Consider the following 27,221-nt stretch of genomic DNA (forward strand, 5'->3'; position numbering starts at 1 on the left):
CATAGCATGGTAGGAACACAACATGGCTCAATCAACTCCTACACATGCTAGTGGGTTTCAACTATTTACTGTGGCAATGACAGGTCATGCAGAGGAATGGGTTCAACTACCGCAGCACAAAGTAGCAGATGAATCGTTGTTGTCCTAATGCAATAACTGAGAGCAGGAGCGAGAGAGTAGGATTGTATCGGAATGAACAAGGGGGTTTGCTTGCCTGGTAGATCAACAAGGGGGCACTGCTCCTCAGACAGGTACTCTGGAACGGTCTCCGGAGCAGGACCTATCGAGAAGGAACGGTGCAACAATCAATACACAAGCATATGCAACAATATGATGCATGAACATGGCATGAAGATGTGATGCTGATTGTGCTAATGCAGCTAGCATTATATTTGGATGAAGTCCATTTGAATCAAGGATTCAAATGCAATTCCAAGTAAGCTCTTTATAAATGCCCTTTTTAGTGTTTCACTTATACAGTAGGTATAAGTTGGTTTGTCATGCATGAAACTAGTACAGATGGAAGATTGCATTTTTCTGATAATTTTTCATATATAAATTATTTCAATCTGAGCTACGGTTGAATTTCTATGAATTTTTTGAAGTTTGCTAATTTTCTGGAATTTCCTGAATTAAATAATTCCAGAAATAAATAATTGCGTCAGCATGACGTCAGCCTGACGTCAGCAGGTCAACGGTGCTGACCAGGGTCAAACCTGACGTGTGGGGTCCACACGTCAGTGCACAGGGGTTAAACAGGGGTTTATCTAATCTAATTAAAATATTAGGGCGCGGGGGCCCACTGTCAGCGTCAGGGTTAGATAGATGGTGATTAGCCTTAAGCTAATCACCTGACCACGGGGCCCACCTGACGGCCGGCGAGGTCAAAGGGTCAAACCTCACCGGCGTTAAGCCGCCGGCAAGGCCCGAGACGGCGGGCACCGCGGAAATCGCCCACAGGGCTCCGTTTAGCGCACGAAGCATAGCTACGGGATGCGGATGCTCGTCCGCATCCAACCGTGGTGGTGGCTCGGCCGGGGAGTGGCCGGAGTGGCGCCGGCGATGAGCTCGGCGGCGGCCGAAGCTCGGTCGGGGTTGGGTTTGGCGCTACGGTGCACGAGAGGGCGAGTGGGTGTGTGCGTTAGGCTCTTGGGAGCTTCCTGAGCACGGTGAGGCGCTCCGTTGTGAGCGCGCAAGGCTGTGGCCACGACGGCGAGGAGCTGCGGTGGCGATGGCTTCGGCCACGGTGGAAACGACGGCTACGACGCGGGAACGAGGGGGAGAAGAGAGGGGAAACGGGGAGATGCTCACGGCGGACTCGATGGGCTTGTCGGCGAGCTCGGGGATGCGCTGAAGACGGCGGGGCGGCGAAGACGATCTCCGGCGACCGGAGATGAAGACGGCGGCAATGGTGACTCTCCAGGGCCTCCCGAGGCGCGTGGCTTGACGGAGAGGTAGCCGGCGATGTGGCGGAGCTTCTGGGCGCAGCGGCAGGGCGAGGGGTGGCCGGTGGCCACGGCGGCGAGCAGCGGCGCTATCCGGTGCGCTCGGTGAAGAGAGGGAGAGGGAGCCAGAGGAGGGGAGAGGCACGGGAGAGGGGTGAGGCCAGGGGGATCGGGGCGGCACCGAGAAGAGGCATCGCGGCGTCGCGCTGGTAGGGGAGGCAGGCAGGCGAGCTGATGGCGTGGCGCTCTGCCCGTGCGTGCGCGTCGGCCACACGCCTGGCTGACTGGCGCCAGGAGGACGACGGCGGTGGTGGGCTGGGCCGGCCTGCTGGGCCAGGCCAGGCCGCACAGTGCCAGGCTGCACAGGGAGGTAAGCACCAGGTAGGTTTTCTCCTGTTTTGTTTTCTTTTCTATTTTCTGACATTTGTTTTGATTTAATAAAATACTAAATCATTTTATTTCCTTATGCCAATTTTTGTAGGAACTAGTGATATTATTCCAGAGCTCCTCAACAAGTGGCATAATTTTTGGACATATATTATATATATAACAAATATATATCCAATGCAAATAATTATGCATTAATTCCAAATGCCCAAAATAAATACTTATGAGCTCCTAAAAATATTGGTTTGATTTTTATCTCTGTCCAATATTTTTAGAGAGCAACATGAACATTTTCTTGGACCTTTTTGGAGCAATTTTTATTTGGATCATTTTTAGAGATGATTCTGAGGGTTTCACAAATCCCCATTTCAAATTTAAATGGAATTTAAACATGATGCACACATGACCAGCTAGTCTAGGTCATACCAGAACTAGGGATGTGTCACTTTCTTAGCATGCAATCTAGTGGTTCTTTCCTTGCACTTATCAATGAAAATTCTCATTGATTTGAGAGACTCATTGATATCATGCTTAGGAGGAGTAGATCTAAGTTTAAGAGAATCAACATCAAGTGAAAGTCTGTCAACGTTCCTAGCCAAATCATCAACTTTGAGCAATTTTTCTTCAAGCAAAGCATTAAAATTCTTTTGAGAAATCATAAATTCTTTCACACCATTCTCAAAATCAGAGGGCATCTTATTAAAATTATCATAAGAATTATTGTAGGAATTTCCCTAATTATTAGAGGAATTACTAGGGAACGGTCTAGAATTAAAGTTTCCTCTATAAGCATTGATTCCAAAACTATTCCTACCAACAAAATTCACATCCATAGATTCATTATTATTCTCAATCAAAGTTGACAAAGGCATATCATTTGGATCAAGAAGAGTATTTTTAGTAGCAAACAACTTCATAAGTTCATCCATCTTTCCACTGAAAACACTGATTTCTTCTATAGCATGCACTTTTTTACTAGAAGATCTTTCGGTGTGCCATTGAGAATAATTAGCCATAATATTATCAAGAAGTTTTGTAGCATCTCCTAAAGTGATTTCCATAAACATGCCTCCCGTGGGCGACTCTAAAAGATTTCTAGAAGCAAAGTTCAAACCGACATAAATTTTTTGTATGATCATCCATAAATTCAAACCATGAGTAGGGCAATTCCGAATCATCAATTTCATTCTTTCCCAAGATTGGGCAACATGCTCATGATCAAGTTGTTTAAAATTCATAATATCGTTCCTAAGAGTGATAATCTTAGCGGGAGGAAAATACTTAGAGATAAAAGCATCTTTGCACTTGTCCAAGAATCAATACTATTTTTAGGCAAAGACGAAAACCAAACTTTAGCACGATCTCTAAGTGAAAACGGAAATAACTTCAATTTAACAATATCATTATTCGTATCTTTCTTCTTTTGCATATCACACAAATCAACAAAGTTGTTTAGATGAGTAGCGGCATCTTCACTAGGAAGGCCGGCGAATTGATCTTTCATAACAAGATTCAGCAAAGTAGTATTGATTTCACAAGACTCAACATCATTAAGAGGAGCAATCGGAGTACTAAGGAAATCATAATTATTGGTATTGGAGAAATCACACAATTTGGTATTATCTTGCGCCATGGCAACAAGTAATCCAACACACAAGCAAACAGAAAAAGGCAAGCGAAAAAGAGAGAGGAGAAGATTGGGAAAGAGAGGGCGAATAAAACGGCAAGGGTGAAGTGGGGCAGAGGAAAACGAGAGGCAAATGGCAAATAATGTAAATGCGAGGGAGATGAGTTTGTGATGGGTACTTGGTATGTCTTCACTTGAGCGAAGTCCTCCCCGGCAACGGCGCCAGAAATCCTTCTTCCTACGTCTTGAGCTTGCGTTGGTTTTCCTTGAAGAGGAAAGGGTGATGCAGCAATAGTAGCGTAAGTATTTCCCTCAGTTTTTGAGAACCAAGGTATCAATCCAGTAGGAGGCTCCTCAAAAGTCCCACGCACCTACACACACAAACAAAGAACTCGCAACCAACTCAATAAAGGGGTTGTCAATCCCTTCATGACCACTTGCGAAAGTGAGATCTGATAGAGATAGTATGATAAGATAAATATATTTTTGGTATTTTATAATATAGATGCAAAAAGTAAAGATGCAAATAAAAGTAGATTGAAAGCTTATATGATAAAAGATAGACCCGGGGGCCATACGTTTCTCTAGTGGCTTCTCTCAAGATAGGACAAGTATTACGGTGGCTGAACAAATTACTGTCGAGCAATTGATGGAAAAGCGAATAATTATGAGATTATCTGGGCATGATCATGTATATAGGCATCACGTACGCAACAAGTAGACCGACTCCTGCCTGCATCTACTACTATTACTCCACACATCGACCGCTATCCAGCATGCATCTAGAGTATTAAGTTCATAAGAAGAGAGTAATGGATTAAGAACGATGACATGATGTAGAGGGATAAACTCAAGCAATATGATATAAACCCCATCTTTTTATCCTCGATGGCAACAATACAATACGTGGCTTGCAACCCTTTCTATCACTGGGTAAGGATAGCGCAAGATTGAAACCAAAGCTAAACACTTCTCCCATGGCAAGAAAGATCAATCTAGTAGGCCAAACCAAACTGATAATTCGAAGAGACTTGCAAAGATAACTCAATCATACATAAAAGAATTCAGAGAAGATTCAAATATTTCTCATAGATAAACTTGATCATAAACCCACAATTCATCGGATCTCGACAAACACACCGCAAAAAGGGTTTACATTGAATAGATCTCCACAAGAGAGGGGGAGAACATGGTATTGAGATCCAAAAAGAGAGAAGAAGCCATCTAGCTAATAACTATGGACCCGAAGGTCTATGGTAAACTACTCACAACTCATCGGAGGGGCTATGGTGTTGATGTAGAAGCCCTCCATGGTCGATTCCCCCTCCAGCGGAGCGCCGGCGATGGCTCCAAGATGGGATCTCGCGGATACAGAAGGTTACGGCGGCGGAAATTGTTTTTCGTTGGCTCCCTGGATGTTTTCGGGGTACGTAGGTATATATAGGAGGAAGAAGTACGTCGGTGGCCGCTCGAGGGGCCCAGGAGACAGGGGGAGCGCCCAGGAGGGGTGGGCGCTCCCTCCTATCTCCTGAACGCCTCGATTGCTTCTTGACTTGCACTCCAAGTCCTCTAGATCATGTTCGTTCCAAAAATCACGCTCCCAAAGGTTTCATTCCATTTGGACTCCGTTTGATATTCCTTTTCTTCGAAATACTGAAATAGGCAAAAAAACAACAATACAGGATGGGCCTCCGGTTAGTAGGTTTGTCCCAAAAATGATATAAATATGTAAAATAAAGCCCATAAACATCCAAAAGGGGTAATATAATAGCATGGAACAATCAAAAATTATATATGCGTTGAAGACGTATTAGTGAGCAGGGCGCGGGCGCGGAGCAGGGAGGCATGGGGTGGCCGCAGCCGAGGGGCGGAGTACGGCGGGCGAGCAACATCCAGTGCGGGAGCGAGGTGAGCGGCGGTAGTACGAGCTCCAGCGAGCTCGGGCGACAACGGGGAAGAGGGGCACAGGGCCGTGGTGAGCGCGAGGGGCAGAGAGGAAGAGAGGCGGGGCTCACTTCGGGCGTAGGGTTCGGGGCAATGGGGTTGAGGAGGAGGAGGAGGAAGACGACCGGACGAAGGGGTGGTGGGGCGGGGCAGCCCGGCGACGGCGGGGCGGCGTTTCCCCCGATCCTGATCGGGAGGGAAGGGAGAGAGTGAGTGGGGAAAATGGGGTGGGGATTGTGGGGGTCGTGGCTAGGGTTCGGGCACGACATGCCATATAGGCCAGGGGCGGGGATGGGTCGGTGGGCTAGCCAGCTGGGCCGTGGCCCAATTGGGCCAGAGGGTTTCCTTTTCCTTTTTTGTTCGTTTGTTTTGTTTTCTTTTACTTTTTCTTATTTTACTTTTTTTGTTTTGGCTAATTGTTTGGGTACCAAATGAGTTTTGTAAAATATGAGAGCTGGCCCACAATTCACAACACAATATATCCTACCACCAAAAACTAGTTTGGGGTAAATATCATTTCATATTTATTTTGTATTAATAAAAAGGTTATTAAATAATGTTTTCAGCCACTGTTTGAGGTTGTTTTAGTCACTTATCAAATTTCAAAAATGTTGTTTACAATTTTATCATAGCCTCTGATTTATCTACTATATATTGAACATTTTAGTTTTAGTATTTGAAAACTTTTATTGTTTGCTTGATTTTGAATTTTGAATTAGAATCGGTTTCGAACTAACGCGAGATTAGCAACAATAACCGAGGTGACGTGGCATTGTGAACGTGGGATTACTGTAGCTTAATTATCCGGGCGTCACAATTCTCCTCCACTACAAGAAATCTCGTCCCGAGATTTAAGCGGTGGAGTAAGGGGGGGGGGGAGGTGCTGGTAGCGAAAAACCTAACGAGTCTTCTCGGTCTTGGATGCCCTTTCGAAGAGGTTGATCCCTTTCGTTCATGTCTTCATTTCTCTACTTCAAGTCATCATGATGAAGCCGGCATCCTTTCTTTGGGATCTCCATCATCCTACGAACGCGACCAAGGGGAAAAACTCCGAAAGAATGCATCTCCACAAAGCTGGGCATCTAACGGTGAACTCAATGGGAAATACAAAAGGTACCCCACGAGTTGTATTTCAGTGAATTCGTTGAGTGCAATATACGATGGTACCAAAGTTGCAAACAGGTAGGGAATTATTCGATGACTGGACAGAAGCTGGAATGGGGGTTTGAAGAACGAGAATAACATGGTGTTTGATTCCAGGATGAATAATGGTATATCATTTAGCTTGTGAATCACACACGAAGCCAGGTGCAAAGGATACATTAGAATCCGGGTTGTAAAGAGGAGTCAGGTTTTGATCTAGTGGACCTGTGGGTTATGGGCCCACCATGTGGGTTGAAAGTAGGAAGGGTGGTGACATCTTGCACGATCATGTAAGCAAGGCATGTCAGAGGATAGTCTGTCGGTTATGTCAGCAACAACATCGGTACCAAGGGCAAGGGACGAAGAGAACCATTTTCCTGCTCGTTGAACGAGGCAGACCAAAAGGCAAAGTTCTCGTCCATAAGTGGTTACCGGAATGCCATCAACAAAAGCAACATGGTCTTACTCACATGGTTGTACACCAAGGTGTTTACCTAAGCAGAAGAATATGTCTGCTTAGATCACCAGAAAGGTTAAACGAAACAATGGAAATGAAAATGCGATTATCAGATTAAACAGAACAATGGAAAGGAAAATTGTGATTACACACAATTATTAGGAGTATATCCTTCCCATGGACAAGCAGAACATGGCATACAGGGTAGAAGAGCAAGTACCCAACCATTCTGATGAGAGGCAAGGATTAATCAAGATGTTACCCATACAACGGTGTTTGGATAACTGACCAAGAAACATATACCATCACGCCTCCAATGTTCTTGTTGATGAGCGGGGTATCATAGTCATGCTTCGAGGTAGCAATGATATGGTGTTTCAATCAAAGGCTGGAATTTGGATACACAAATGATCCATCAGGAGCAACTTATAAAACAAGTCCTACAATTTCCTCCAGGAAGAATGGTTATCCTTGCAAAAGAAATTTAATGATAGGTCCTTCAGCCAGGGGTGCTAGGCATGACATCATATTACCGGGTCATCAAAGGGGGACCAAGATCATAACTCCTGGAAAGTTGTCCCAACCATCATATCTGACCGAGATTCAGATCCGATTGGTGTCATGATACGTCAAACTCAGGATGTCCGAGAAGAAAAGGTGCAACACAAATCGATGAAATGACATTCCAAGATTCTCAGGAAATGAACTATGGGAGCGGGTTCCTGAAACAATAGTTCATCATTAAACCAAGGGGAGGAGGAGGTAGCTGATGGGCTCAGCAACAATTCATCAAGAATTCCAAATGCATGGATTTCCACAATAATGTGAACAAGAAGATGACACTTGTCAATTCAAATGATATAATGTTGTATGCTCGAGGAAAACATACACCATCAATCATTAGTTGAAAGGTGTGCCCGAATTATGACCTTAGGCAGCAAGATCAATATTAGAGTGACGATTCAATAACCAACAGTCTAAGAACTAACTGTCGATCATTAACTTCAAAGCAATAGGGTTGCCAGAAGTACAGTACTCAAGCAACATTGTTAGCATATTGGTATCCCAGTTAAAAACAACACAGGGACCAAGAAATGAATGTAGATGGTGAGATGTATCACTTGTAATAAGAGACAGTAATACTTAAAGGTAGAACATAATACAAGCTAGATAGGAAGTGGTGTCCATAACATGAACAAGTTTGTGATGAAAGGAAGGTAAGGATGTTGTCGATGGTAACTCAATTACCAAGGGACAAGGATGGCACTTATGATCATGAATTCGACTGATATCCTGGAAGGAGTCAAAATGTCTACAAGAGGCTCTGCGAATAAGCAATCGAACAGTGACTGCATCAAGCAAAAGGACTGATGCAGGAAAGATTATTGGCACCACAAATACGACACAAACTCGAAATCAAGTTTGCTTTTCAAGGCGGAATGATATGTTGAGGAAAATCAACATAAGTTTAGCTCATCATCGAAAGTGGTGCTCCGGGAATAAGGACCAGGTAAGACAGTTAAAATCATCACGATAATGATATAGCCAACAGGCTAGGAATGACAAGTTCGGGTACAAACTCATAAGTAAAGAAGATTAGTAAGAGTTGTTGAACCGTAATGCGGACTCGGTTCAGTTATCGGTGTCCTTGAGTGTTTAAAAACTGGGAGCCCGTGAAAAATTTGGATCATTTAGGATGTAGTACTTGATGAAGAACTCATAAGAAGTTATGCAGTTCTGTGCTAATCTCGAGATACCAGGGGGTAATACTCGACAACAGATCAAAGTGGAGGTTGGCCTAGGGTATTGCTCTATAGCAGACAAGTGCTTAAACTTGCACGAGAAATGGTATTTAAAGGAGAACATGGTCGGAACCACGATTATAAAAGGCCAGATACCAGATATAAGATGAACTTATACCAAAGGGATAATTCTTTTAAGAGAAGCTTTAATGGTAAGATCTACATCGTGTCCATGGGCATGAACATAAGGTTCAAGGTCGACTCCCACTTCTCTAATGCATAACCTTTCATTCACTTCTCGCATTCAATGAGGTTGTAGTGTTGAAATTTTATCTGGCAAAATACCAGAAGAGTATGACTCGTGAAAACTTTCGGGTTCTCACGGATTAGGGGAAGACATAGGTTCAACCCATCGGGCATCTTAGTAACATATACCACAAGTTTCAAAAGTAAATACACAAGCTCGAAAGCAGAGCATGGTTGGCCAAGCAGATGATACAATTTACCAAAGGCACTTATCAGGGGAAGAACTCATAAGGTGATTGAATATGAAGGACACTGTCGGATAACAATCCAACAATGGATCGGGCGATCCACAACGGAGCTGATGTGAGTATCGGTACTCATTCAGAGGAAGAAAGAATGCAGAGGCATCAGATTCAAGAATCACTTGATTAGTCTAATGCTTAAATAGAAAGAAATTATGGTTTCCAAAATGAAGGATCAGAAGCAGATGCTCTGATCAAGGATGGGTAAGTTGAAAACACTTACTTGGACAATCAATAAAGGTTTGAATTGCCGAGAACCAACTCATGTCCGGAATGGCGTCTGAGTCGGAAAGATAATTTTAAAAAGGATAACCTGATGACTGCGTGTGTACGCACATATTGAATCGATATGCTCAAAATGACTAAGACAAGGGATGTTACCAAGGACTACTTGTCATATGGAATTAACCATAATGAAAGCAGGCAAGAATTTCAAGAATAATAGGCTGTAGAGGATTTTTGAAAGATCGAAAAGTATTCCAAAGAATTTTGTGAGACACATGAACAATTGAGAAGAATGGATCCTCGATAAATGTGAGAAAGAAAACCGTAAGGGTTTTCATGCGAAATAAAACTGCAAGACAGTAAACTCAAAGGATTCTCGGGGCAACGGAGAATATTTCAAGGCATCTTGTAACAATAAGAGCGATGAAGAATGATCAAGAGAATGACAAGTGCATACAAATATCCATAGGGATATATCGGTGACGGTGGATTGCAATGGCTATGAGCACAAGGGTCTCGAGAAAATATTGAGGGATATCCTCAGAATCTTCTGACGAAGCAGGTGATCTTCCGGAATGAGGGCTCTCCGGGAACCTAGAGTTATAGGAACCTAGAGATAGAGTTAGCAAAACCATTTAACCCGAATAGAAGAGATATTAGAGTCCCAGAGTATAGACGAGGAGTAAAAGATCCTCATACCACCCAATGGCGACGTGGGCCCGTAAGCTGCACAACCATGTTAGTAAAAACTTTTTCAGTGACTAGACTCAACTTCGGCCAAGGAGTTTGGAAGGGGGATTCCTACAGGCAGTCGGCTCTGATACCAACTTGTGACGCCCCCGATTCAATCGTACACTAATCATGCACGCAAACGTGTACGATCAAGATCAGGGACTCACGGGAAGATATCACAACACAACTCTAAAAGTAAAATAAGTCATACAAGCATCATATTACAAGCCAGGGGCCTCGATGGCTTGAATACAAGTGCTCGACATAAACGAGTCAGCGGAAGCAACAATATCTGAGTACAGACATAAGTTAAACAAGTTGCCATAAGATGGCTAGCACAAACTGGGATACAGATCAAAAGAGGCGCATGACTCCTGCCTGGGATCCTCCTAAACTACTCCTGGTCGTTGTCAGCGGCCTGCACGTAGTAGTAGGCACCTCCGGTGTAGTAGGAGTCGTCATCGACGGTGGCGTCTGGCTCATGGGCTCCATCATCTGGTTGCGATAACCAGGAAGAAAGTAAAAGGGAAAAAAGGGGGAGCAAAGAAACCGTGAGTACTCATCCAAAGTACTCACAAGCAAGGATCTACACTACATATGCATGGGTATATATGTAAAGAGGCAATATCGGTGGACTGAACTACAGAATGCCAGAATGAGAGGGGGATAGATAGTCCTATCGAAGACTATGCTTCTGGCAACCTCCGTCTTGCAACATGTAGAAGAGAGTAGATTGAAGTCCTCCAAGTAGCATCGCATAGCATAATCCTATCCGGCGATCCTACCCTCGTCGCCCTGTGGGTAAGCGATCACCGGGTTGTCTCTGGAACTTGTTTGGGTGTGTTTTATTAAGTATCTGGTTCTAGTTGTCATAAGGTCAAGGGAAAACTCCGGGTCGTCCTTTTACCGAGGGACACGGCTATTCGAATAGATAAACTTCCCTGCAGGGGTGCACAACATAACCCAACACGCTTGATCCCATTTGGCCGGACACACTTTCCTGGGTCATGCCCGGCCTCGAAAGATCAACACGTCGCAGCCCCACCTAGGCACAACAGAGAGGTTAGCACGCCGGTCTAAATCCTATGCGTGCAGGGGTCTGGGCCCATCGCCCATTGCACACCTGCACGTTGCGTACGCGGCCGGAAGCAGACCAAGCCCCCTTAATACAAGAGCAGGCTTACGGTCCAATCCGGCGCGCGCCGCTCAGTCGCTGACGTCACGAAGGCTTTGGCTAATACCACGACGTCGAGTGCCCATAACTGTTCCCGCGTAGTTGGTTAGTGCGTATAGGCCAGTGGCCAGACTCAGATCAAATACCAAGATCTCGTTAAGCATGTTATTATGAAGTAATCGCGAACGCCGACCAAGGCCAGGCCCACCTCTCGCCTAGGTGGTCTCAACTTGCCCTGTCGCTCCACCACAAAGTAACAGTCGGGGGCCGTCGGCAACCCAGGCCCACCTCTACCGGGATAGAGCCACCTGTCCTTCCAGCCCCCACATCGGAATCACTTGCAAGTACTCTACAAGCCGACCCGACTTAGTCACCATCTGTATAGTATGTATATATGTATAGTATATACCCGTGATCACCTCCCGAGTGATCACGGTCCGATAGTATAGCAAGGCAGACTGACAAGAATGTAGGGCCAATGATGATAAACTAGCATCCTATACTAAGCATTTAGGATTGCGGGTAAGGTATCAATGACTATAGCAACAATGACAGGCTATGCAACAGAATAGGAGTAACTGAACAGTAACATGCTACACTACTCTAATGCAAGCAGTAGAGAGAAGAATAGGCGATATCTGGTGATCAAGGGGGGCTTGCCTGGTTGCTCTGGTAAGAAGGAGGGGTCGTCAACTCCGTAGTCGAACTAGGCAGCAGCAGCGTCGGTCTCGTAGTCTACCGAAGAGAAGAGGGGGAAGAAACAATAAATATAATGCAAACATAAGCATGATGATGCATGACATGACAATGAGCAGTTCTAGGTGTGCCCTAACGCGGTAGTAGGTGATACCGACGCAAGGGGAAACATCCGGGAAAGTATCCCCGGTGTTTCGCGTTTTCGGACAGGCGAACCGGAGGTGGAAAGTTGCGTGTTCGCTATGCTAGGGATGTGTAGCGGGCGAACATGCTGTGTATTCGGATTTGTCTCGTCGTTCTGAGCAACTTTCATGTACAAAGTTTTCTCATCGGAGCTACGGATTAATTTCTATTAATTTTCAAAGTTTTTAAGCATTTTTAGAATTTATTTAATTATTTAATTCAAGCGTTATCCAGAATAGTGAAAGGTGATGTCAGCATGACATCACCATGACATCAGCCGGTCAAACCCAGCTGACCAGAGTCAAACCTGGCTTGTGGGTCCAGTGGGACCCACCTGTCATAGACTAAGGCTAACTAATAGGATTAGTTAATTTAAATAAGTAATTAGGTTAATTAATAGAGTTAATTAAGTTAACTAAATTAATCAATTAATTAGTTAGTTAATTAATAATATTTTTATTTATTACTTTTTTTAATTCTCTTTTTTTAATGTTCCAGGGGCGGGGCCCCACTTGTCATTGGCCCATGGGGCCAATTGGGCGCTGGGGCAGAGCCGGGCGTCGGGCTGCAGCCCGAGTGGGTGCACGCCCAGGGGGATGCGGGGCGGCGGAGGCTGAGCCCGGGCGGCGACAGGCACGGCAGCCCGGGGCGGGGCCGGTGAGGTCGGGGAAGGGTCGACCAGTGCCGGCGAGCGGCGGCAAGATCGGGCGGACGTGGGCGTCACCGGAGTAGGGTGAGCAGGGCGCGGGCGCAGAGCGGGGAGGCGTGGGGTGGCCGCAGCAGAGGGGCGGAGTACGGCGGACGTGCAGCATCCGATGCGGGAGCGAGGCGAGCGGCGGGAGTACAAGCTCCAGCGAGCTCGGGCGACAACGGGGAAGAGGGGCACAGGGCCGTTGTGAGCGCGAGGGGCGGAGAGGAAGAGAGGCGGGGCTCACTGCGGGTGTAGGGTTTGGGGCAATGGGGGTTGAGGAGGAGGATGAAGACGACCGAGCGACGGGGTGGTGGGGCGGGGTAGCCCGACGACGGCGGGGCGGCGGTTTCCCCGATCCAGATTGGGAGGGAAGGGAGAGAGCGAGTAGGGAAAGTGGGGTGGGGATTGTGGGGGTCGTGGCTAGGGTTCGGGCACGACAGACCATATAGGCCAGGGGCGGGGATGGGTCGATGGGCCAGCCAGCTGGGCCATGGCCTAGTTGGGCCGAGGGGTTTCCTTTTCCTTTTTTGTTTATTTGTTTTGTTTTGTTTTACTTTTGTTTTACTTTTTTTTTGTTTTGGCTAAATGTTTGGGCACCAAATGAGTTTTGTAAAATATGAGAGCTGGCCCACAAATCACAGCACAATATATCCTACCACCAAAAACTAGTTTGGGGTAAATATCATTTCATATTTATTTTGTATTAATAAAAAGGTTATTAGATAATGTTTTCAGCCACTGTTTCAGGTTGTTTTAGTCACTTATCAAATTTCAATAATGTTGTTTACAATTTTATCATAGCCTCTGATTTATCTACTATTTATTGAACATTTTAGTTTTAATATTTGAAAAATTTTAGTGTTTGCTTGATTTTGAATTTTGAATTAGAATCCGTTTCGAACTAACGCGAGATTAGCAACAATAACCAAGGTGACGTGGCATCGTTAACGTGGGATTACTGTAGCTTAATTATCCGGGCGTCACATTAAGGCCGTGAAAAGGATAGTGAGATACTTAATACATACACCAAATTTTGGCATTTGGTATCCTAAGAGGTCTTCTTTTGATCTTGTTGGCTACTCCGACTCGGACTATGCCGGTGACAATGTTGATAGAAAGTCCACTTCGGGTACTTGTCAATTTTTTGGTAGATCTCTTGTGTCTTGGTCCTCCAAGAAACAAAACTCAGTATCCTTATCCACCGCCGAAGCGGAATACATTGTCGCTGGTTCATGTTATGCTCAATTACTTTGGATGACCCAAACTCTTAAAGATTATGGGATATATGTGAAACATGTTCCATTGCTTTGCGACAATGAGAGTGCTATTAAGATTGCTCATAATCCCGTGCAACATTCTTGAACTAAGCATATTGAAGTTCGACATCATTTCATTCGAGATCCTGTTGCTAAGGGAGATATCAAACTTAAGCATGTTCGTACCGACAAGCAATTGGCGGATATATTCACTAAACAACTTGATGAGAAAGTGTTTTGCAAGTTGAGAGGTGAATTGAACATCATTGATGCCTCAAATTTGGAGTAGAAACTCCATGTGGATGCATGCAAGGCATGATCCTTACTATGACTAATCCTTGAACATTCTCTTATGATGATGATCATATGTCTCGGATATTCTTGTACTCTTGCATGCTATCTAACCCTTGTAGGTACTTGGAAAAGCCCAATTCTATGAGATTGCAACTTAATCACACTTTGAGCAATCTCTACATCTCCAAGTCTCTACAATGGTGGATGAAGACAAGGAAGCACGAATCCATTCAATATATCCTTTGACAAATTCCTATACCAAAATTTCATGATTGTCATTTTGGATACACAAGTGCTCTTCCTTGCAAGACTAACCCATGTAGTAAGATGAACTTCAACTACAAGTGGTGCTCCCAACTCTTGATGATCTACATCAACTTGAGCACCCTACACAAGTTCAACTACATGACCAAGTTCATCATCACCACCCAAGGTATGTTATTCCATCTTAGAGAAGCTTAACCCCAAGTCATGGGTCAAAGCAACTCAACAAGATGAGAATACATCAAAATGCTTAAACGAAAAGTGGCAACCCCATTTTGAGCTTAAACGATGAGTATGACCTATGATCAAGTGTCTTCACTTGACTCCAAAGTCAATGTACTCTAACATAGGTGACTTTGTCGCCGACCTAATCTAGATGAAGTTCTCTGTTGTTTCTTTGTGCCCTTGCATTTGTCTCATGCATGCTAGTTCCCCTTTCAAAAAACATCTAGATCTCTCTTTTCTTTTCTTCTCTTTTCTCTTTATCTTTTGCATTTCTCTACATCCAAGTCATTGCAAATCATTCAGTCAATTCCCTGCATATCCTTGTGAGATCTTATTTGCCTAGTGAGCTGAGGTGAGAAGAAATTACTCTCTGGGTTGAACTCGGTCTCACCGAATTGATTTCTTCGGCCAAACTGAATCAACTCGGTGCTACCGATTTCAATCCTGAGACAAAATATGTGTCATTTGCTTTCTGCATATTTGCCCCAGCTCCACTCTTTGTAAATTGTCCTCTACCAGCATCAATATTGCATGTGCCTTTGTAATGTGACTCCAGGACCAAACCTACTTGACTCATGCTCCAGAAGTCCCTTCTTGGAAATTGATGTCAAAGGGGGAGAGAGAGCACATCAAAGCTTATCACATAAGAGAGAATGCACTCATAAAAGCTTCTCCTGATGCTCTTATTCTTAAGAGGAAAGTTATCTCATGTCTTCAAGAGGGGAAAGACATGATAGTATATGTTATGACCTTATCTTGCTCTGGTTAGGATATTTTCTTGTTTGCTCTGATTTTCTGCTACCCTATCTACTCCCATTATCCCATGTCAGATTCAGGGGGAGAAAGACATCTAAGGGAAGAGCATCTTTGGAATTCATTGCATATATTTATTTTTGGGGACATGTCAATATCCAAATAGAGTACCTAGTACTCACACTCTACATGTCTTCCCAGTCTTGGTATTCTTGTACTCTTTAGTTCTTGCTCTATCTAGTAGTTGTTCCTGTGTTATCTAACCTTGTTTACCCAGGTACATCTTCTTCAAGCTAGCTCAAGATCACAAGGTAAGTATATGCATCTCACTCATGTGCATGAAGATCTCCTACTTTGGTACATATTGTTTGCAAGAGAGACTCATGGACATGAAAGTATATTTCCAGTATCTATATCATTTGTTCTGATGCATATAGCCAAGACACATGTAACTCATTGTTTGCTCTGACATGTTATGCGTTCTCATACTCTTATAATCTATCTTCACATGATTGCATACATGTAGGGGGAGCCAATGCATGTTGCATGTCCTTCCAAAGCTTTACTTGCTATTTCCTTATATCTTTATCTAAAGCTTTGATGTATGTTGTCATCAATTACCAAAAAGGGGGAGATTGAAAGCACAAGTGCTCCCTGGGTGATTTTGGTAATTCATGACAACATATCTCTTGTTGGACTAATATTTTTACCTAGTGCATTTCAGATAAGTTCAACATTGGACTGGCATGGTCAAGGAAATATGCCCTAGAGGCAATAATAAAGTTATTATTTATTTCTTTATATCATGATAAATGTTTATTATTCATGCTAGAATTGTATTAACCGGAAACATAATACATGTGTGAATACATAGACAAACATAGTGTCACTAGTATGCCTCTACTTGACTAGCTCATTAATCAAAGATGGTTAAAGTTTCCTAACCATAGACATGAGTTGTCATTTGGTTAACAGGATCACATCATTAGGAGAATGATGTGATTGACTTGACCCATTCTGTTAGCTTAGCACTTGATCGTTTAGTATGTTGTTATTGCTTTCTTCATGACTTATACATGTTCCTATGACTATGAGATTATGCAACTCCCGTTTACCGGAGGAACACTTTGTGTTCTACCAAATGTCACAACGTAACTGGGTGATTATAAAGGAGCTCTACAAGTGTCTCCGAAGGTACATGTTGGGTTGGCGTATTTCGAGATTAGGATTTGTCACTCCGATTGTCGGAGAGGTATCTTTGGGCCCTCTCGGTAATGCACATCACTATAAGCCTTGCAAACAATGTGACTAATGAGTTAGTTACGGAATAATGCATTACGTAACGAGTAAAGAGACTTGCCGGTAACGAGATTGAACTAGGTATTGGATACCGACGATCGAATCTCGGGCAAGTAAACATATCGATGACAAAGGGAACAACGTATGTTGTTATGCGGTTTGACCGATAAAGATCTTCATAGAATATGTAGGAGCCAATATGAGCATCTAGGTTCCGCTATTGGTTATTGACCGAGAACAGTTCTAGGTCATGTCTACATAGTTCTCGAACCCGTAGGGTCCACACGCATAACGTTACGATGATAGTTTATTATGAGTTTATAAGTTTTGATGTACAGGAAGTTGTTCGGAGTCTCGGATGTGATCACGGACATGACGAGGAGTCTCGAAATGGTCGAGACATAAAGATTGATATATTGGAAGCCTATATTTGGATATCGGAATCGTTCCGGGTGAAATCGGGATTTTACCGGAGTACCGGGGGGTTACTGGAACCCCCCCGGGGGTTATTGGGCCTTCATGGGCCCTAAGGGAGAAGAGGAGAGAAGGCAAGAGGTGGGCTGCGCCCCCTCCCCTCCCTAGTCCGAATAGGACAAGGAGAGGGGGGCGGCTCCCCCCCTTTCCTTCCCCTCTTCCTCCTCCTTCCCCCTTCTCCTTCTCCAACTAGGAAAGAAGGGAGTCCTACTCCCGGTGGGAGTAGGACTCCCCCTTGGCACGCCCTGCCTTGGCCGGCCGCCCCCTCTCCCTTGCTCATTTATATACGGGGGCAGGGGGCACCCCATGACACACAAGTTGATCTACGTGATCGTTCCTTAGCCGTGTGCGGTGCCCCATCCACCATATTCCACCTCAGTCATATCGTTGCGGTGCTTAGGCGAAACCCTGCGTCGGTAGAACATCATCATCGTCACCACGCCGTCGTGCTGACGGAACTTATCCCCGACACCCTGCTGGATCGGAGTCCGGGGATCGTCATCGAGCTGAACATGTGCTGAACTCGGAGGTGCCGTACGTTCGGTACTTGGATCGGTCAGATCGTGAAGACGTACGACTACATCAACCGCGTTGTCATAACGCTTCCGCTTTCGGTCTACGAGGGTACATGGACACACTCTCCCCTCTCATTGCTATGCATCACCATGATCTTGCGTGTGCATAGGAAATTTTTTGAAATTACTACGTTCCCCAACACATGGACATGGACAAGAGGATGTGGAACCCCTTCAAGATGCTAAGGACAAATATTGGCAAAAGCTCAAGACTCTACATTTTCTATATTAGTGATCCAAGATCACATTGAGTCCATAGGAAAGCCAATACTATTAAAAGGGGACGAGGTGTTCCTTAATGACTTGCTTGCTCAAAGTGCTTAGTGATATGCTCCAAAACCCTCAGCCACTTTCTCACATCCACATATGTCCTAAACCTAAATGTCAAACTCGGCCCCACCGACTTTGTCTATCCGGCGCCACCGAGTTTCATCATATTCAGCCACTGCCAAACCCTAGTCACTTCGGTCTCACCGATGGGACCTCGGTCTCACCGAGATGGGCTTGCAATCTCTGTGTGATCTGGTGCAACATTTTCGGTCAAACCGAGTTGGTGCAGTCGGTCCCACCGAGTTTGGTTGACCAATCCTCTGTTTACTTATTACCCAAATCGGTCTACCGAGTTTGAGTAATTGGTCAAACCGAGTTGAGATTTTACCCTAACCCCTGCACATCGGTCCCACCAAGATGACTATATCGGTCCCACCGAAAATCCTAACATTCACATTTTGAACTAAAGCGGTCTGACCGAGTTTGGGAATCTGTGTGTAATGGCTAGATTTTGTGTGGAGGATATATATACCCCTCCACCCACTCTTCATCCATGGAGAGAGCCATCAGAACAAACCTACACGTCGACTACTCATTTTCTGAGGGAGAACCACCTACTCATGTGTTGAGGCCAAGGTATTCCAATCCTACCATATGAATCTTGATCTCTAGCCTTCTCCAAGTTGCTTTCCACTCAAATCATCTTTCCGCAATAGCCAAATCTGTGAGGGAGAGTTGAGTGCTGGGGAGACTATCAATTGAAGCACAAGAGCAAGGAGTTCATCAACAACACACCATCTATTACCTTTTGGAGAGTGGTGTGTCCTAGATTGGTTAGGTGCCACTTGGGAGCCTCCGTCAAGACTGTGGAGTTGAACCAAGGAGTTTGTAAGGGCAAGGAGATCGCCTACTTCGTGAAGATCTACCCTAGTGAGGCAAGTCCTTCGTGGGCGATGGCCATGATGGGATAAACAAGGTTGCTTCTTTGTGGACCCTTCATGGGTGGAGCCCTCCGTGGACTCACGCAACCGTTACCCTCTGTGGATTGAAGTCTCCATCAACGTGGATGTACGATAGCACCACCTATCGGAACCACGCCAAAAATCTCCGTGTCTCCAATTGCGTTTGCACACTCCAATCCCATCCCTTTACTTTCTTGTAAGTTGCATGCTTTACTTTCCGCTGCTCATATACTCTTTGCATGCTTGCTTGAATTGTATTGTGTATGCTTGAAATTGTGTTAATCTACCACCTCAACTTGCAAAAACTTAAACTGTCAACTTTGTTTGTTGAGGATCTAATTACCCCCCTCTAGACACCTCTTCTCGATCCTTTCACGATCAGGTGCGGCGCTTGCAGTTGCATGCCTAGTGTTGGACATGCAACTGGCTCGCCCCCTCTCCCGCCGCCCCCTCTAACAAAACAAAGGTCTAGTTGCAACCATGTTGAGGGACATGCAGTTGCGGTCAGGTGCGGCGCTTGCAGTTGCGGGGCTGTTGTAGGGCTTGCAACTGGCCCGCCCCCTCTAGCGGCGCCCCTCCGACAGAACAAAAAAGTCTAGTTGCGGTCGGGTGCGACACTTGCAGTTGCATTCCTAGTGTCGGACATGCAACTGGCCAGCCCCCTCTCCCGCCTCCCCCACCGACAAAACAAAGGTCTAGTTGCAACCACGTTGGGGGACATGCAGTTTCGGTTGGGTGCGGCGCTTGCAGTTGCGGGGATGTTGTCAGGCTTGCAACTGGCCTGCTCCCTCGCCATGCGCCCCCTCCGACAGAGCAAAAATGTCCAGTTGTGGTTGGGCTAGAAGACATGCAGTTGTGGTCGAGTGTGACACTTGCAGTTGCATGCCTAGTGTCGGACATGCAACTAGCCCACCCCATCCGTCAAAACCAAGGTCCAATTGCAACCATGTTGGGGGACATGTAGTTGCAGTCGGGGTGTGGCACCTGCAGTTTCTGGGCTGTTGCCGGGCTTGCAACTGGCCCGCCCCTCCGACAGAACAAAAAAGTCCAGTTGCGGTCAAGTTACAAGACATGTAGTTGCAGATGGGGCACGACAATCAGAGTTGCATGCCTAGTTGCAGACATGCAACTCCCCCCCACCACCCCACCCCGACAAAACAACACATAGTTGCATTACAGGGCGATACTTGCAATTACATGGCTAGTATCAGACATGCTATTGTCCCTCCCCAAAAAATAATACAGAGTTGCAAGTTGAAGACTTGTAGTTACAGTCGGGACGAGACACTTGCGATTGCATGCCTAGTGGTACACATGCAATTGTCCTCTCGACAAAACACCATAGAGTTGTAGTCATGTTTGAATACATGTACTTGCAACCAGGGCACGACAATCAGAGTTGCGTGCTTGGTTGCAGACATGCAACTCCACCTCCCCCCCGACAAAATAACACCTAGTTGCATGACGGGACGATACTTGCAGTTGCATGGCTAGTATCAGACATGCAATTGTCTCTCCCCGACAAAACAATACAGAGTTGCAATTGCGTTGAAGACTTGCAGTGGCAGTCAGGACAAGACACTTGCAATTGCATGCTAGTTCCAAGCATGTAACTGTCCTCCCCATGGAACATCATAGAGTTGTAGTTGGTGGGTGATACATCTCCGTCATATCTACTTTTCCAAACACTTTTGCCCTTGTTTTGGACTCTAACTTGTATGATTTGAATGGAACTAACCCGGACTGACGCTGTTTTCAGCAGAATTGCCATGGTGTTGTTTTATGTGCAGAAAATAAAAGTTCTCGGAATGACCTGAAACTCCACGGAACACCTTAGAAAAAATAAAGAAAAATCGTCGCCAAAGATGAAGGCCAGGGGGCCCACACCCTGTCCACGAGGGTGGGGGGGCGCCCCCCTGGGCGCGCCCCCTACCTCTTGGGCCCCCTGGTGGCCCTCCGACGCCAACTCCAACTCCATATATTGGCTTTTGGGGAGAAAAAAATCAGAGGGAAGAAATCATCGCGTTTTACGAAATGGAGCCGCCGCCAAGCCCTAATCTCTCTTGGGAGGGCTGATCTGGAGTCCGTTCGGGGCTCCGGAGAGGGGGATTTGTCGCCGTCGTCATCATCAACCATCCTCCATCACCAATTTCATGATGCTCACCGCCGTGCGTGAGTAATTGCATCGTAGGCTTGCTAGACGGTGATGGGTTGGATGAGATTTATCATGTAATCGAGTTAGTTTTGTTAGGGTTTGATCCCTAGTATCCATTATGTTCTGAGATTGATGTTGCTATGACTTTGCTATGCTTAATGCTTGTCACTAGGGCCCGAGTGCCATGATTTCAGATCTGAAATATTATGTTTTCATGAATATATGTGTGTTCTTGATCCTATCTTGCAAGTCTATAGTCACCTACTATGTGTTATGATCTGGCAACCCCGAAGTGACAATAGTCGGGACCACTCCTGGTGATGACCATAGTTTGAGGAGTTCATGTATTCACTATGTGCTAATGCTTTGTTCCGGTTATCTATTAAAAGGAGGCCTTAATATCCCTTAGTTTCCAATAGGACCCCGCTGCCACGGGAGGGTAGGACAAAAGATGTCATGCAAGTTCTTTTCCATAAGCACGTATGACTATATACAGAATACATGCCTACATTACATTGATGAACTGGAGCTAGTTCTGTGTCACCCTATGTCATGACTGTTACACGATGAACCACATCCGGCATAATTATCCATCGCTAATCCGGTGCCTACGAGTTTTCCATATACTGGTTCTCGCTTATTTAGTTTTCCGTTGCTACTGTCACAATCACTACAAAATACCAAAAAACATTACTTTTGCTGTCCTTACTTTTGTTACCGTTACCACTACTATCATATTACTTTGCTACTAAACACTTTGCTACAGATACTAAGTTTCTAGGTGTGGTTGAATTGACAACTCAGCTGCTAATACTTGAGAATATTCTTTGGCTCCCCTTGTGTCGAATCAATAAATTTGGGTTGAATACTCTACCCTCAAAAACTGTTGCGATCCCCTATACTTATGGGTTATCAAGACCTTTTTCTGGCGCTGTCGCCGGGGAGCATAGCTCTATTCTTTGAGTCACTTGGGATTTATATCTGTTGGACACTATGAAGAACTTGAAAGACGATCGAACTACTATTCTGCCCTCAACTATGAGGGGAGGTAAGGAACTGCCATCTAGCCTTGCACTAGATTCTCCTTCTGTTATGAGTAAGTTTGCGACACCTAAACCTGTTACTGCTGTGAATTCTGATATGTCACATGTTATTGATGATGCCACTTCTGCTATGCATGATACTTATGATGAAACTACTTCTATGCTTGATACTACTGTGCACCTTGGTGAATTTCTTGATGAGCAAATTGCTAGGTCTAGAGAAAGAGAAATTATCGAACCTGAACACAATGATGTTAGTGATGATGAAAATATGCCTGCCATTCCTGAGGGTTATCTTTTTGATGATGAATCTTCTGCAGCTATTCTTGATTGCCAGGATAGATATGAATTTAAGAGGTTGCTAGTTAAATGGAGTAAAGAATCTTTTAGAGATAGAATGAGACCCGATCCTGCTTTTGCTACTTCACCTATCTGTGTTCCTGATAAGGATTATTATGATTTTTCTGTTGATCTAGATATAATTACTTTGGTTGAATCTGATCCTTTTTATGGCTATGAATCTGAAACTGATGTAGCACATCTTACTAAGTTAAATGATATAGCTGCCCTGTTTACTAATAATGAGAGATCGCGCTACCTTTATTTACTCAAAATATTCCCGTTCTCAATAAAGGGTGATGCTAAGATATGGTTTAATTTTCTTGATCCTGGTTGTGTGCAAAGTCCCTAGGATATGATTGATTACTTCTCTGCTAAATATTTCCCTGCTCATAAGAAACAAGCTGCTTTGAGGGAAATATACAACTTTGTGCAAATTGAAGAAGAGAGTCTCCCACAAGCTTGGGGGAGGCTTCTCAAGTTACTTAAAGCTTTGCCTGATCATCCTCTTAAGAAACTTGAAATATTTGATATCTTTTATAATGGACTAGCTGATGCTTCCAGAGATTACCTGGATAGTTGCGTTGGTTCTCTTTTCAGGGAAAGAACACTGGATGACGCTGAAATTCTATTGAATAATATGTTGGCAAATGAAAATAATTGGGCACCTCCCGAGCTACCTCCTGAGCTAGTTCCTGAGCCAATTACTGAGCCTATTCCTAAACCAACTCCGAAGAAGAGATGTGTTTTATTTCTCAGTCCCAAAGATATGCAAGAGGCAAAGAAATCTATGAAAGAAAAGGTATTAAAGCTGAAGATGTTAAGAATTTACCACCTATTGAAGAAATACATGGTCTTAATTTACCGCCTGTTGAAGAAGTATATGATCTCAATTACTTATTTACTGAAGAACCTCCCGATATCCTGACACAGGTAGTAAAGGTAAATTCTCTCTATAGATATGATAAAGCTGAAGTCCCTCCTACTAAAATTGCTAGTCAGTGCTTGGATGAGTTTGATGACTTTATGTCTAAGCAAGATGACTTTAATGCTTATTTTGGTAGACAATTAAAACAGAATACCTTTATGATTAAACACTTGGGTGATTCTATGGCTGATATTAGAGGCGAACTTAAACTTGTTAGCAAATATGCTTCTATGGTTACCACTCAAGTAGAACAAGTACTTAAAGCTCAGAAAGAAGTGCTCGATGAAATGAATAGTAAGAAAAATGATTATGCTGTTAGAGTGGCTACTAGAACTGGTAGAATGACTCAGGAACCTTTATATCCTGAAGGCCACCCTAAGAGAATCGAGCAAGATTCTCAGAGAAACAATATTGATGTACCTAGTTCTTCTAAGAGGAACAAAAAGAAAAATGATAGGACTTTGCAAACTTCTAGTGAACCTATTGCTGAACCACCTGAGAATCCAAATGATATCTCTATTTCTGATGCTGAAATACAATCAGGTGATGAACATGAACCTAGTGATAATCTTAATGATAATGTTCAGGTTGATGCTCAACCTAGTAATGATAATGATGTAGAAGTTGAACCTGCTGTTGATCTTGATAACCCACAATCAAAGAATCAACGTTATGATAAAAGAGAGTTCGTTGCTAGGAAACATGGTAAAGAAAGGGAACCATGGGTTCAGAAACCCATGCCTTTTCCTCCGAAACCATCCAAGAAAAAGGATGATGAGGATTTTGAGCGCTTTGCTGAAATGATTAGACCCATCTTTTTGCGTATGCGATTAACTCATCTGCACAAAACAAATCCTTATGCTAAGTATATTAAGGATATCATTACTAATAAAAGAAAAATACACAAAGCTAAAATTTCCACCATGATTGATAATTATACTTTTAAGGGTGGAATACCAAAGAAACTTGGAGATCTAGGAGTACCTACTATACCATGCTCCATTAAGAGAAATTATGTTAAAACTGCTTTATGTGATCTTGGAGCCGGTGTTAGTGTTATGCCTCTCTCTTTATATCGTAGACTTGACTTGAATAAGTTGACACCTACCGAAATATTCTTGGAAGACCTTTCCTTAATACTACAGGGGCTGTTATTTATTGCACCAAAGGCAATGTCACTTTTCATGTTAATGGCAATGAGCACACTGTACACTTTCCGAGAAAACAACCTCAAGTTTATAGTATCAATTCTATTGGAAAATTTCCATCGATTATATTTGGAGGTTTTGAATTTCCTCTTCCTACTGTCAAGAAAAAAGTATGAGATTCTTATTGTTGGGGATTTTCATATCCCCGTTGAGGTAACTTAGTGTCATTCAAAATTTCTCTGGTTCCGTGATTATTCGGAATGAGTTTGTTAACAAGAGTTGATCAACCTTGTTAGTGGGTTCATTTTGATGATCACGAGATGGATGAAACTAGAAGCACAACCTTCTGTACCCTCTTTATATTTTCTGTTATTTAGTAGAAATAAAGTAAAATAGTATTTTTCTGTCAGTTTCCTGACTTATCCGTGCAATATAAAAATATACCGAAAATAAAAGTCCTCAGAATGCCATGCCAATTTAATATGTTTTTTCGGGAATATTTGAGAATTTACTGTGCAAAAATTACCGCGGGGGGAGCTGCCACTTGGCCACGAGGGTGGAGGGCGCGCCCTACCCCCCTGGGCCGCCCCCTGCCTCATGGGCCCACTGTGGCCCTCCTCCACTTATTCCTGCACCCATCTTCTTCCTCTGCCTCACACAAACATGAAAAACCAACTCAAGCATGAGTTCCAGCCCCCGTTGTTGTGATTTTCGATCTCCTTGCTCAAAGCACCTCTCGCAAAACTGCTTGGGGAGATTGTTCCTTGGTATGTGACTCCTCCATTGGTCCAATTAGTTTTTGTTCTAGTGCTTTATTCATTGCAAATTTGTGCTGCATAGGTGACCATGTTCTTGAGCTTACATGTCAAATTTATATGGTTCCAAGTAGTTCCAATGCTTTATATAGGCTCTAGGCACTTGTGAGAGTTGTTGCTATCAATTTTATTGAAGTTGGTTCACTTTTATTTGAAATTACTAAAAATTTCAGAAATTTTTCAGAGAAAACAATATGCTTAGGAGGATGTTCCAAGGTGGTCCTTCTTGCAAGCAAGGTCCCAGGCTTGCAATACGTGATGCTGGCGAGGAACCACCAAGAGACGCTCCTGTGAGGCCTTGTGAATGGCCATCAGAAAATTTTATGAATCAAGTGGGAATCAAAGAAGAATTTAGCACATATTTGAGTAACACCGGTCTTGAGGACTTTGAAGCTGACAAATGCCCCCAGTATCATGATCTCACATGTTCATTTGTGAGGAGGTTTGAGTTTTCATCTTCGCGTAATTCTCCTTCAGTCATGTTTGACCTTTATGACAAATCTTATACCATGGACTTAGAGGATTTTACTTCTGCTTGCAAACTTCCATCTTGGGGTAATATCAGGGATCCCCCTAAATCTGAATATAGAGACTTTCTTGCTAAAATAACTATGGGGGAATCTAGAGATATAACACAAGCCACTATAGGGAGCGCTCACTTTCCTGCTATACATTATTTTGCTCTCTTCATAGCTAGATGTATTAATGCTAAGGATGAAGCATGTCACATGTTGAAAGTGAAACTATCCCTAGGTGGTTTTGGTAATTCATAACAACATATAGCTCATTGAGCTAATGCTATTCCAAGACTATTATTTCAGGAAAGCTCCATGAATGGCATGTCATGGATGATGAAAGTGGATCCCTCAAAATACTAAGGACAAAGGATTGGCTCAAGCTCAAAAGCTCAAGGCTCTTCATTTTATATTTTAGTGATCCAAGATCACATTGAGTCTATAGGAAAAGCCAATACTATCAAGGAGGGATGAGGTGTTGCTTAATGAGCCTCTTGCTTCATGTGCTTAGTGATATGCTCCAAAACCCTCAGCTAGTTACTCACATCCACATATGACCTAAACCCAAAGCCAAAATCGGTCACACCGATTCTTCCTATCCGGCACCACCGATTCAAAAAGTCATAGCCACTGCCACAAACCCTAAGCAAATCGCTCTTACCGATAGGGATCTCGGTCTCACCGAGATGGGATTGTAATCTCTCTGTTTCCCTTCGTAACGTTTTGGTCTAACCAAAGTGAGCGATTGGTCCCACCGATATTGCAATGTAAACTCTCTGTTTCCTTTTTATAACATTTCGGTCTCACCGAAAAGAGCAAATCGGTCCCACCGAGTTTACCTAACCAACTCTCTGGAAAGCTTATTACCAAATCGGTCTCACCAAGTTTGTGTAATCGGTCTTACCGAGATTA

This window comes from Triticum aestivum, chromosome 1B (assembly GCF_018294505.1).
Source record: "Triticum aestivum cultivar Chinese Spring chromosome 1B, IWGSC CS RefSeq v2.1, whole genome shotgun sequence".
Taxonomy (NCBI): Eukaryota; Viridiplantae; Streptophyta; class Magnoliopsida; order Poales; family Poaceae; genus Triticum; species Triticum aestivum.